This window comes from Phalangium opilio, unplaced genomic scaffold (assembly GCF_054372755.1).
Source record: "Phalangium opilio isolate 3A_F unplaced genomic scaffold, DU_Popi_V2 ptg000088l_1, whole genome shotgun sequence".
NCBI classification, from domain to species: domain Eukaryota; kingdom Metazoa; phylum Arthropoda; class Arachnida; order Opiliones; family Phalangiidae; genus Phalangium; species Phalangium opilio.
Window position 1 is genome coordinate 3,605,581 of NW_028324193.1, and position 12,437 is coordinate 3,618,017.

At 38.5% G+C, this 12,437-nt stretch overlaps 1 non-coding gene across 1 annotated transcript; it reads left to right on the forward strand.

Moving 5' to 3' along the window:
• Window positions 1-11,115: 11,115 nt before the first annotated feature.
• Window positions 11,116-11,187, forward strand: TRNAP-CGG (transfer RNA proline (anticodon CGG)). Its single transcript has one exon. It is a non-coding gene; the product is annotated as a tRNA-Pro (tRNA).
• The last annotated feature ends 1,250 nt before the right edge of the window (window positions 11,188-12,437 follow it).

A 12,437-nucleotide genomic window follows, 5' to 3' on the forward strand; every position in this document is an offset into this window, starting at 1 on the left:
AATTAATAACCAAGTTAATAAAAATAAATTAGCGAAAACAATTATGAAGTTTCGGATGAGTAATAAACAATGTAATTTAATTTTTAAATCTTCTTAGAATTGAAAGTCGAGAAAGTTGAGTTCGTCCCTTATTAAGACAGTATAGCCTAAGAAAATCTTACTTCACCCTCTATGAGTTAATTAGTGGCAATGCTTTCTAATTATTACTCGACTCTCTCAACGCGTGGGTTTTATTTTTATATCCGTGGATTTCCTAGATGTATTATCTCCCGAAATAACTAATTGAACTTTGTTAAGACTGCGCTACGTGACGGGATGTCTTTGTCGAGGGCAATGTCACTAAAATAATTCCTAAGTTCCATTACATACGCCTTAATTGGTGTGCAGAGACGCGGAGAGTGATTAGCCCCTCGAACTTTCTCTACGGAAGAAACAAAGAAACTTAGTGGAAGAAAGCTATTGATTACTGTTATAACAAGAACCCAAATATGTCCTAAGAACGTTAAAAGATAATTGGGTTAATTGTAGTGTCCATTGAGATCTCAGGGTTTCTTCTATTGTTCAACAGATCCGTGATTGATTTCCCTTAGAACCATCCCACTGTACTTCGATTCTATATAATTACCCCCCCCCTTTTGGAGCACACTGTAATGCCCTAAGGTGCAGGCTTGAAATATATCACATGTTCTCAGGCACTTTATGGGTTCCGGAGTAGACCTAGAGCCTTTTGAAGTAAATATATTCGTTGGCTTTCGACTTTTCAATTTGCATTGAAGACTTGTTTACAAAATATAAATTGAAGTATTCCAGGAAATTATTTCTATAACTCTGAAGCGATGCTGCTAGTCCTTATTGTTAATTTTGCATTATCAGTAATATCTGTGAAGTACTAGTAAACATTCAACGCTGCAATATAGCCAAAGAGTCGTCATCTTATTGTTTATTGTTAATTTTGTATTATCATAATTATTCATATGGAGTATAATTTATAACTACTAATGAAATTAAAATTGTTCGTTTGGCTTTTATTTCTATTTTCGTCCTGGCCTACTTAGTCTAATCCTAATTTATTACTATTATTCTTTCAGTTTTATTCTTAAACCTCCTTACCCGTGTCCAACATGGTCAATTACAAGTATATATAAGTATAGAGGTATATAGAATTGTCAATCATGAGTTGGTCTCCTATTCCACGTCCATGAGCTAGCTGACTTAATCCTTAGCGGGATTGGGAAGTTTAATATAACATTGTACAAGCATGCACCACGGTTCTCTTATCTCTTTCCTTTGTGCTGTCCTTCCCTCCTTTACGTAATCCGTCGATCTACCATGACACCAATTAGCCCCGCGCTAATTCCCAGCTACAAATAAAAGCCCTTTTCGATTACAACCCTTCTTTCATTCGACTAACTTGGGCCTGTAGTCTTTCCTTCCTTTTTGGGGTTTTCGACCAATAGATTTATCCTAAGATAAGCCTTTGCCTTGAGCTTCCTTTGAAATAAATAACCTATACAGAATATATAGTAAAGGGCAACGGGGGCTCTTTCGCCCAACGAGTAAGACCAGTTTTCGAAATCTCTTAGTTCGCTCTCGCGCCTCTGGGAATGACGTATTTGGTTACGAGCTGTACGATTTCGGGGAGGCTTATTCATATTAGCAATTTCGTCTGTCTCTGAACTCCGTTAGCCGAGATAAAGTTAAGACGTTAGCTATAATTGTTTTACGGTATTTATAGTATAAAATAATTTAACACTTTGAAAAATTAAGGAACATTTTAATGACCAATTTAATATAAAAAAATTTTAACAAAAGAAACTTTAATTTTTTAACAATTAAGAAATATTTATTCGCAAATTAGGGAACATTTTATTTAATATAAAAGTTTTTAGCAAGATAAACTTTAATTTTTTGACAATTTTAAAATATAAATATTTATTCACAAATTGAGGAACATTTTAATGACTTATTTAATATAAGAAGTTTTTAACAAGAGAAACTAATTTTTCTTAACAATTGAATTTAGAAATATTTCTTCACAAATTGAGGAATATTTTAATATAAGAAGTTTTTAACAAGAGAAACTAATTTTTCTTAACAATTGAATTTAGAAATATTTCTTCACAAATTGAGGAATATTTTAATGACAAATTTAATATAAAAAGTATTTAACAAGAGAAAATTTAATTTTTTAACAATTTAGAAATATTTATTCACAAATTTAGGAATATTTTAATGGCTGCTGGCCCATTGGACCGAATCCCATTAGACCGAATGTCCCATTGAACCGAATCCCGTTGGACCGAATATAGCCAAAATGTGCGGGTTTATTATCTTAAAATTTTCATTGCTATTTAAAGATATATTTTTAACGCCGTATTTTAAAACCGAATTAAAAAGTACCTCTTTTGGTTTAAAGAAAATACCCTTGTCCTTAAGCTTGCGTCTATCAATACACTTCCCTATGTAAATAATTATACTGTGATGGTCAAATCCCAAGTTTGAAAGGATGCCTCTTTGTAACCTAGTCGAATCAAAGCCAACCTGAAATGACCCGTAAAACAATCAATATTTTGGAAAAGGCATATATTTATTGTTCAAGGAACTTAATAAATTCAGCGTTAATTGCTCCTGAATCTTTATAAAAATAATTTGTTGGAAAAGGCATATATTTATTGTTCAAGGAACTTATTAAATTCAGCGTTAATTGCTCCTGAATCTTTATAAAAATAATTTGTTAGAAAAGGTTTCTTTTATTATGCAAGGACCTAATTGAAAATAAAAATATTATGGAAAAACGGTTATCCTACTACTTCCAATCCTTACCTAACCTAACCCAACCTAACCAAACCTAACCAAACCAAACCAAACCTAACCTAACAAAGCCTAACCTAACCAAACCTAACCTAACCTAACCAAACCAAACCAAACCAAACCTAACCAAACGTAACCTAACCAAACCTAACAAACCTAACCTAACCTAACCCTAACCTATCCCTAACCTAAGCTAACCAAACCTAACCCAACCAAACCTAACCCTAACCCAACCTAACAAAACATAACCTAACCCAACCTAACAAAACATAACCTAACCTAACCTTACCCTACCTAACAAAACATAACCTAACCTAACCTTACCCTACCTAACAAAACATAACCTAACTAAACCCTAACCCAACCCAACAAACCTAACCCAACCCAACCCAACCTAACCTTAACCCTCTAAAATATTACCGTAATTTTAATAAAATTTACGGAAAATATTTCAAATACTCAAAGGCCATTATTGCAATAGTATTTTTTTATTACTTTATAGTTTCCCACACTGTCTAACGTAACTGCAATTAAGTTCAAATAAAATTAATAATCAATTGCATGAAACTATTATTACATAGCTTACTTTTTCTTTCGGGGAATCGATCCAAGGACTATCGCACGGTAGTCCGATACTCTTCCACTGCGCCACGGTGAGACGAAAGTTCCTATCGCTAAATTAACTTATATAGCCTTATAAGTAATAATAATATTCCTAATAAAAAATCCCAATAGACAGAAACCGCACAAACGGCGGGATTTAAAATCATATTTCAGATAAAATCGGTCGATTGGGAATTCGGTCGAATGGGATTCGATCCAATGGGAGGACACCATTTTAATGAGGTCTTTAGTCTTTTAATGAGATATTTAGTTATTTTTAATGATATATTTAGTTTTTTTAAATGAGATATAGTTTTTTAACCAAGACATTTTGATAAGCAAAACCTTATAAACACAATTATTTAGTGAGCTTTTTAATTTTTTTATTTTTCTGCCTTTCCTGAGCTTCATTGGTTGTACTCATATTGATATATTTCATCCTAATCAAGGTTCGCATTTTGATATAACAAAATATAATATCCCTAGGATATAGTGAGATCTTGAGACATTTGATCTGTAAGATCATTCACAACACACTTGCTTTTTCTTAGAAAGAGCAATTTTGAATCCTGTTCACCTTTATGATATTGGCAAAAATAGTGTTCAAATAATTTGGTATCTTTTAAAAATTGGTTAGAAGGAGCTACAATTGCTCCATAACTTAAATGGGCTACCCAAGAGGGAATACCATAGTCGTGGTCTATCACAGAATCAGTTTGACATTTGAGATCAATATTTGAGTATTTAGCTAAAAACTTATTTGCAACCCACCCTGCAAGATATTGCATTCCTCCCTCTACGTGAGAAGTCAAAACACTGACATTCTCCAGATTCTTATTGGGGGATATCAAAACAATCTTTTGATTAGAGAAAAAATTGCTATTACCAGATTTCAAAATAAAGTTATTACTAACTGGGAGGTCCTTTAGAACAGTACAAACACCTGACCTAGGATATTTTTTCTGTGGTGAACTTGTTGGGGTAATCAAATTACATACTGGAGAAACCGTATCTAACGTATCATCAATGTATTCATTCAAATCTATGTCATTATCGTCAATTCTTATCTCTGAAATCTTTAGCACATTGGTTACGTAGTACTCATCAGATAATTGCGATATGGTATTAGTATTAGACTGGACTATTCCTGGATTTTTACCTAAAATTATCATTCTAATTCTGTAAATTGCATTTAATGGAGTAGGATGGTCATCTAGGCCGCCTCTACTTCGAAGTTGCGAGAAAAAATTCTCAAGGCAGTCTTGGTTTAACCTATGTGTGAGGATGTATTTAACCCCGTACTTATTGTGTAGGTCATACCACAGGCTCTGAAGAGACTTATTTGATATGATAACACCTTTTTGGAAAATTTGTAAAGTCTTCTTTCCTACACACATTGATTTTTTCATCATATCTGTCATTTTATCCAAAACTTCATTCTGCTCCTCAAAACTAATACCATAACCACTCTTAGTAACTGGAGTACTCTCCTTTACGTAGCTATTCATGACGTCAAACCACTGATTCACTGTTTCAATAAATTCTGCTGTGCCATTGGTCTTTTCCAAACCCATTCTCTTAACAGCTGTGGCCACGCTATGGGACAGTAGTTGAGCTGCTAGCTTTACGTTTTGGCGCTGGGTTTTTATACAATCGAAATGAAGTTACGTCAATTTTGGTAAAGCTCTAATTTCTCCAGAGTCTTTCTTAAATATTTCCACCACAGGGTCCTTGCTTATGGTTTTATTATCAAACATAAAACCAGTATCAAGGAACCAGTTTCTGATCAACTTAAGAAGATGTGGGGCATCAGCAAAGCAATAGATGACGTCATCAAGTCCATCAGGGTTAGGAGGTAAAGCTGGATTAGTGAACCAGGTTTTATTAACAGAAATTCCAAGTTCTCTCCAAAGACCTTGGTTGCCTCCACCCATATCGTTTACGCAAGCTACTAACGTGAATCCTGATTTTTCAAGTTCAATAATTGCTGATGATAGAATAGCTTTGGTCATTTTCTGGTCTAGCCCTAAATAAATTGGTTGCTTCCAACTGTGAAACAGACCACGGGCCATGATGACTTGTAATTGGCTATGTGGACCAATAACTTGGTCTTCTTTAACATCATACTCCATTACTGACTTAACGTGCACCTCATCGAAAGTTAAAACTACCAATTTTTCTAATTTTGCCATGTGGGTTGCATTTGATTTCATTATATTAAGGACGTCATGGAGCAAACCCTGCCTTAGATCTAATTTTGTCGCATAACGTCTAAGAGTAGACAAGTGGGGTAAAGGGAGCTTTTGCTTTTCTCGTAGGTAAACATAAGCCCTTTTACTCAAATACCTCAAGGCAAATGCGTTGGCTAAGTCCTCTTTGCTCCATCTAACTTTCTTTTTCCCTTTTAAAATATTAATTTGGCTCTCGCTGTAAACCTTTGCAAGAATTGCTTCATATTCGTTCATTAATTTTTCTAATTCTAATACTCTTTTTGTAAGTCTCTTATTGTCTTTTCTAATTGAACGGTTTTCAATTTTTCCAATTTTAAAACTAACGCTAATATCTTTTAGTTTACTATCTTTCTTTTTTAACCTATGACAAATTTTACTGACCCATCTGTCTCGTTTCTTGAGGCCAGCTCTTAATTTCTCATTCTCTAAAACCTCCCTAATTCTGCAAGGGCAATTCCTTCTCGAATGAAAAGAGTTTTTAGGGCAACGTGTTCATTTTCTACTTAAAAAAGTATTGACTAATTCGTGATTGTTAAATTTACTCTTAATTTGAGATCCTTCTTTTGGAATAGAACCTAATGGACGATCAGAAGCAAATGTTTGTGCCTCTGTTAAGCCAGATGCCCCTTGTGAATTGAAATCGAGAGACTCTTGTGATTTTACGCCTGAAGATTTTGTAAAACATTAACTGACTGACACAATTGAACTATTTAAGGTTACATCCAATAGTGGGCTTGTATTTAGAACATGGGTTTTAGAGGTGATAACGGGAGAACCATTATGAAATAGATTAACTCTAAAAAATGCTTAAAGCCTTTAACTGGAGTAGAAGTAGTATCACAGTTATTGTTCATGGATGATATTTGAGAATTTTCAATAATACTATCATGGTTAAGTGACTTAGAAACTGATTCTGTAGAATCACAGTTTTTCTTTGTAGTATCACAGCTTCCCAATTTATTTCCTCTATTTGTGTCTGGCAAGTTAGGTACTTGAGTTTGTAAGGAGGAACTGTTGAATGACGTTTCAGGTGAATTATTGCGTTTTTGAAGGATTTCTTCATTAGAAATTTCTTCATGTTCAATATCAAAACATGTATCACTTTCACCATGTAGCAAACGGCAATTAACATAGGCCATACTGTTTCTCGAAACCTTGCGGGAAGTGTCTCTCGATACTCTCCCCATGGGTTGACAAACTGGCAAAACCCCTGAACTTGGTAAATTAACCGTCGGAATGGCCGATTTTAATAATGTTTTCTTTGGCTTAGTATTCATAAGTTCAGCTCTGAAGTCTCTTTCATAATCATAAATAGTAAAATGATGCGAACATATTCTGGCATATTTTACGTTGAAATTGCTTCTCTCATTTATTAGTAAGTTGCACTTACTTAACCAAGATTGTCTGATAATATTATCAGAAGGGAATCTATGATATGAAACATCTTGATTTCTGGTTGACACGAAGTTGTTTTTACATTCAAGAACGGCGCATTTAAGAGGCATTTTGATCACCTTCCAATAAAAGTTAAGCGAAGCCAGGAGAAGCCTTAGCCGAATCCGTCGCAATTTGAATCCAATCCGGATGGGTTAAGCCTTTGTTTTTTTTTGTCAGAAACACTCCGAATGTTGAAGGAACTTGAAGATGAATTTGATTAGCACACGATCTGATTCGCATCTAGAAATATACCCATTAGATATTATTACAGGTTTATTGCAAGAAAATTTAAGAAGCAATTTCAACTTACTCACAATAAATAACCCTCTGCTCAAGCCGTTAGGGATAACTGCCGCCGCTCACGTTACTAAAGTTGAAGTTCCCGAACTTCCTGGCTTCTCTCCCGTGATTGCCGTTACTGCGACTCCAAAGAAGCTGGACTGTCATCGGATTGAGGTTTTTCAAAGCGACTCCTTGTTCTTCGAAAATCCGTAACCAAGCGCGTCACGCGGCAGGAAATACACCGTTTTCTTGCCCCCCGACGATTTTGAAAATTTTCCTCTCTACAAACCGCTTTACAAGCTAACCTAAATAGAGCTTTGCGATTTTAAGGACCTTGAGTAAAGGGCACCTTTTCTGCAATAAGACCTTAGAAATAACTCTCTTATAAATTTATTTGTATATTTTTGTAAACATAAACAATAATAGTTTTAAATTTGATAAGTCTGGTGCCATAAATTAAGGGGGATGTTTGTTCTTTGGGAAATTATCGATTTTGAGTCGAAAATGTTCTATACTTCTATCGAAATTAATTTTGTTTACCACAAGGGACACTGTTTTCTAGTTATGATTTGACTCAGTGTTTTAGGGATGACCCCTTAATTAAATTAAATTAGAAATCTTTGTTTAAATCAGTTTCTTAATTAAATTTAAGGGGTCATCCGTAAAATACTCCAACAAAAATCTTAACTCGAAAACAGCATTGTCCCTTGTGGTAAACAAAATGGAGGCGATAGAAGTATAGAACATTTTCGACTCAAAATCGATTTCCCAAAGAATTAACATCCCCCTTAATTTACAGGTTCAAAAATATAGGATTTATAGGAATTATAGGACCCTGCTAGATACATTTAAAATAAATAATACCAGAAGTGGTATGAGACTAGAAGTGAAGGGCTCTAGCATTGGTAATAGATCCTGGCACTAGTGAACAAATTTGAGGATTTTATGCCGCTTCCCACGCGCTAAAACTAGAGAGAGAAAAATTGGTCGAGTTCCAAAAACATTTCCTACCCCCTTCCCCTCAACCTAAAGCCGCAGAACACGGACCCGGCTCCTTGAATCTAGTTCGGCCGTCTACCACCGCGAGCGTCTCACGTTTTGGAGGGGAAATTCAGAAACCGCTACTAGAGGGCCAACCACTCTTGTGTTATCAAGAATATTCACTAATGCCGAGTGAAGAATTTGGTTAGCTCAATACTTCTAGTATCATACCACTTCTGTTTCAACTTATTCAGAGTTAATATTTACTTAAGATTGAAAACTAAAGTAGATTAAGTCTTAACTAGACATAATTGCATTCCAAGAAAGTACAAGCAAATTTCTCTGAAACCGCGAATAACAACTTTGTAAATAAAAACGTTAGATATTTATCTGTGTATACTTGGAAAAAACCGGCGCCTTCATATACATAATTACACGAGCCACTGTCTCAGACTCAACCAACGTCAGTTGTCTCTGTTTTCCCAGAAAAATGCCTATCTAACTGCGCTAAATTACAATAACCACTGACGTACTAGGGGGGGCCTGTTTGTGTAAGGAATTTTAAAGATGTTTTTATACCAGGGAGGTCTTCAAGGGCAATACAATAGTGGCCCCAGTGTAGTTAGGCCTACTAGATTAGGATCGGAAAAGACATGGACGGTAAGTATCGTCTTCCCAGAAGACATTGGTGCAAGATAGTCTTCTCTTGGGAACGTTTTTATTTGGGGGTTGGGGGGGGGGTACAGTTTTTCTATGATGTGTTTTTATAAGTGTAGATCTACAAAGATTGTTTTTATTTTGATGTAACGTTGAGATTAAGTATACATTTTGTCTTAATTTCCTGAACATCTTTAAAGGCAGTTTAGCAAACAGTTCGGCTCAATTATAATTTGTTCAATTGGTTAAAATGATGGTATAGTTTCTATTGTTTTATTGGCCCTTTGGTCTAGGGGCATGATTCGCGCTTCGGGTGCTCGAGGTCCCGGGTTCGAATCCCGGACGGGCCCAATTTTGTTCGAAAAGTGTTGAAGAAACCAGTTCAAAGACGTCAATTGGTTAAGATCAAAAGTAATTTAGCATCTTACATCGGCCCGTTGGTCAAGGGGTATGATTCGCGCTTCGGGTGCGCGAGGTTCCGGGCTCAAATCCCGGACGGGTGCAATTTTGTTTCAATGGCATTCCAGAAACCAGTTCAAAGACGTCAATTGGTTAAGATCAAAAGTAATATAGCATCTTACATCGGCCCGTTGGTCTAGGGGTATGATTCGCGCTTCGGGTGCGCGAAGTCATGGGTTAGAATCCGGGACGGGCCAATTTTGTTCCAACGGCATTAAAGAAACCAGTTCAAAGACGTCAATTGGTTAAGATCAAAAGAAATTTAGCATCTTACATCGGATCGTTGGTCTAGGGGTGTGATTCGTGCTTCGGGTGCGCGAGGTCCCGGGTTCGAATCCCGGACGGGCCCAATTTTCTTCCAAAAGTGTTGAAGAAACCAGTTCAAAGACGTCAATTGGTTAAGATCAAAAGTAATTTAGCATCTTACATCGGCCCGTTGGTCTAGGTTTATGATTCGCGCTTCAGTTGCGCGAGATCCCGGGTTCGAATCCCGGACGGGCCCAATTTTGTTCCCAAAGGGTTGAAGAAACCAGTTCAAAGACGTCAATTGGTTAAGATCAAAAGTAATTTAGCATCTTACATCGGCCCGTTGGTCAAGGGGTATGATTCGCGCTTCGGGTGCGCGAGGTTCCGGGCTCAAATCCCGGACGGGTGCAATTTTGTTTCAATGGCATTACAGAAAGCAGTTCAAAGACGTCAATTGGTTAAGATCAAACGTAATATAGCATCTTACATCGGCCCGTTGGTCTAGGGGTATGATTCGCGCTTCGGGTGCGCGAAGTCACGGGTTAGAATCCGGGACGGGCCCAATTTTGTTCCAACGGCATTAAAGAAACCAGTTCAAAGACGTCAATTGGTTAAGATCAAAAGTAATTTAGCATCTTACATCGGATCGTTGGTCTAGGGGTGTGATTCGTGCTTCGGGTGCGCGAGGTCCCGGGTTCGAATCCCGGACTGGCCCAATTTTCTTCCAAAAGTGTTGAAGAAACCAGTTCAAAGACGTCAATTGGTTAAGATCAAAAGTAATTTAGCATCTTACATCGGCCCGTTGGTCTAGGTTTATGATTCGCGCTTCAGTTGCGCGAGATCCCGGGTTCGAATCCCGGACGGGCCCAATTTTGTTCCAAAAGTGTTGAAGAAACCAGTTCAAAGACGTCAATTGGTTAAGATCAAAAGTAATTTAGCATCTTACATCGGCCCGTTGGTCAAGGGGTATGATTCGCACTTCGGGTGCGCGAGGTTCCGGGCTCAAATCCCGGACGGGTGCAATTTTGTTTCAATGGCATTACAGAAACCAGTTCAAAGACGTCAATTGGTTAAGATCAAACGTAATATAGCATCTTACATCGGCCCGTTGGTGTAGGGGTATGATTCGCTCTTCGGGTGCTCGAGGTCCCGGGTTCGAATCCCGGACGGGCCCAATTTTGTTCCAACGGCATTAAAGAAACCAGTTCAAAGACGTCAATTGGTTAAGATCAAAAGTAATTTAGCATCTTACATCGGCCGGTTGGTCTAGGGGTGTGATTCGCGCTTCGGGTGTGCGAGGTCCCGGGTTCGAATCCCGGACGGGCCCAATTTTGTTCCAATAGTGTTGAAGAAACCAGTTCAAAGACGTCAATTGGTTAAGATCAAAAGTAATTTAGCATCTTACATCGGCCCGTTGGTCTAGGGGTATGATTCGCTCTTCGGGTGCGCGAGGTCCCGGGTTCGAATCCCGGACGGGCCCAATTTTGTTCCAACGGCATTAAAGAAACCAGTTCAAAGACGTCAATTGGTTAAGATCAAAAGTAATTTAGCATCTTACATCGGCCGGTTGGTCTAGGGGTGTGATTCGTGCTTCGGGTGTGCGAGGTCCCGGGTTCGAATCCCGGACGGGCCCAATTTTGTTCCAAAAGTGTTGAAGAAACCAGTTCAAAGACGTCAATTGGTTAAGATAAAAAGTAATTTTGCATCTTACATCGGCCCGTTGGTCTAAGGGTATGATTCGCGCTTCTGTCCCGGCGGGGACGGAGATACGCAACCCAAAACGGACTAATTGGGCCGGCTATAGGGAAGACCTAATCCTACGCTACGGAGGGGGTCACACTCTTAAACTTACTTCACCTAAGGATCTTGATCGGGCTGCTGGTGATTTACAGTGCTCCATCATGGAGTCGTTCCACCGGAACTGCCCACTTAAGACCGTCAACCGCTCGAGGCTTGTCCCTTGGTGGAACGCGGATCTCAGCCGGCTTCGTAAATACACGCGCAGGCTCTTTAACAAAGCCAAGCGCACGGGTGACTGGGCTGGATACAGGCAGTCCCTTAACACTTACAACAGGGCCATTAGAGCTGCTAAGAAGGACTCCTGGCGGACCTTCTGTGAGCAAATCTCCAATGTCCCTGCCACGGCTAGGGTCATGAAGATTCTAGCGCGCGACAGCACACATCGACTTAATGCTATTAAGCTACGGGAGGGTGTGTACACTAAATCTGGGGCTGAGACTCTCAAGCACATGCTGGAGGTCCATTTTCCTGATTCTACTTTTATCAATCCAACAAACCTTGACTCTCTCTACCCTGTCCTGCACAGGGCTAAGAGGGAAGACTGGCTTGTAGCCAGACAGGTTGTCACGATTCCCAAGCTTCGGTGGGCTGTCAACTGTTTTGAGCCCTACAAGTCTCCGGGACCCGATGGGGTCTTCCCTCTGCTTTTGCAGGAGGGCTTAGACCACATCGCCTCTCCGCTATGCGAGATCTACAGACTTTGCATTGCTCTCGGTCACATACCTCGTGACTGGAAACGCTCTAGGGTCATCTTTATTCCCAAGCCCGGGAAGGCTTCCTATCTCGAGGCGAAAGCATTTAGACCCATATGCCTGACCTCCTTCTTCCTCAAAATTCTGGAGAAGTTGGTGGACAGGTACATCAGAGACGAGGTACTTTCGGTAACTCCTCTCTCTTCTTCACAATTTGCCTACCAAAAAGGCAAATCCA